Here is a 1643-nt window from a genome sequence, read left to right as displayed (position 1 = left end):
CACACAAGCCCTTTGTCTTTAAAGCACAAATTTCAGTTTAGGCTTTTATCAGTTTAAGCAACAAGATAAAAAAATTGTTAAGTGGGTGGAGAGTTACACTAAAAAGGTTTGTGGAATAGCCATGAAGATAAGCAAACACAACTCCAGTGTGTCTTCACCTGATTTGAAAGACTGTTGTATTCATTAGTGGTAGAAATCTGTAGACATTCCTATTTTGAGGGAACCAACATGTGGCTTGGAGTTGCCTTGATGGTAAAATAATTGGGAGGTTTGATCAAATCTCAGCTAAGTGCTATCATCTTAAGAATTTTAAATCTCCTCATCAGGGACTGCATTTGAATCAGTGACCCTTCACAGGTGATGTGGTTCATTTATTCAAGCAACACTTGAAAAAAAGTTCAGAGCCTACTATATTCCAGGCACAGTATAACTGATATGATAGAAAATTTTGAATATGTGGTGAATCTGGGTGTCAGATACAGGAAAAGGCAAACAGTATGAGGTTTGATACACACACACACATATATATTCCTCTGCACCTTATTCACCTTCTCTTACTCTGACTTATCTAAACATTAGCCTCTTGGCTTTCATTCCCCAAGTGGGTTCCAGCATTATACTTCTTCTTTCCCTTTTGATTCATTTATTCAACAAATATTTATTGTCATTCTTGTATGCTAGGCTCTCTGCTAAGCAGGATATATCCATGAACAGGTCGCATAAGTCTATTTCACACTTGTAGTCTAGTTGAGGGGGCAAGTTAAAAAGTGGGCATTGTGGCATAGCAGGTTAAACCATTGCTTGGGAGACTTCCATTGCATACTGGAGTGCTGCCTTGAGTCCCAGCTACTCTGCTTCAGTGTCACCCATGTGGGAGACTCATATTCAGTTCCCAATACTCCTGGTTTCAGCCTGTTGCAGCCAGATGGAAGATTTCTCTCTCTTGCTCTCTCCCCCTCTCAAATGAAATCAATCAATCAATCAATCAATCAAACAACTGGGGAGGCACTAAGTAAACTGATTTTAATTGATCACCCTTAGCTATACCCATCCCAGTAAGTTTTCTATGCAAAAACTCTACACTCCTTTGGAATTGAACCTTAAAGAGGTGCCTGGTAGTAAGATAGAATTTCCCCTCTTTGCTATCTAAAGGGGTGATTTATTAAATGTATGAATTTAGTCACAGCAGGTGGGGCCTGAAGGCAGGTCTCTGCCATGGTAAGCACATTGTTCAGGATGGCACTGGAGATGGGTGGTGGCCAAGCCCAGTAAGATTTCTTTAATTACAGAGGGAGCTGTGGTTAAACGGCTTTACTATGGTTACATCAATGGTTGAGAGTGAGGTGATGCAGATCTGGTTTCCCTGGAAACAGACTCAGAAACGGGGATTCTGCAGCAGATGATTTATTAGGGCTTTCTCTTGGGAATGAAAAAAGCAGGATTGCAGACAGAAGTTGATGCAGCCTTAACCCAGACGTTGCAAAATTGGGATGAACCTTCACAGATATGTAGATGGAGACAGGGATCTAGGCCCACTGGTCATAAACAGGCTGACCCAGGAAGGAGGCATGACATTTTGGCTGAGGGCACTTTGATTCAGCTGAGGTATCCATGGAGGACTGGTTTCAGGGATCCCTGTGGAT

This window comes from Oryctolagus cuniculus, chromosome 3, assembly GCF_964237555.1.
Source record: "Oryctolagus cuniculus chromosome 3, mOryCun1.1, whole genome shotgun sequence".
Classification (NCBI taxonomy): domain Eukaryota; kingdom Metazoa; phylum Chordata; class Mammalia; order Lagomorpha; family Leporidae; genus Oryctolagus; species Oryctolagus cuniculus.
Note: the sequence above shows the minus strand (reverse complement) of the source record.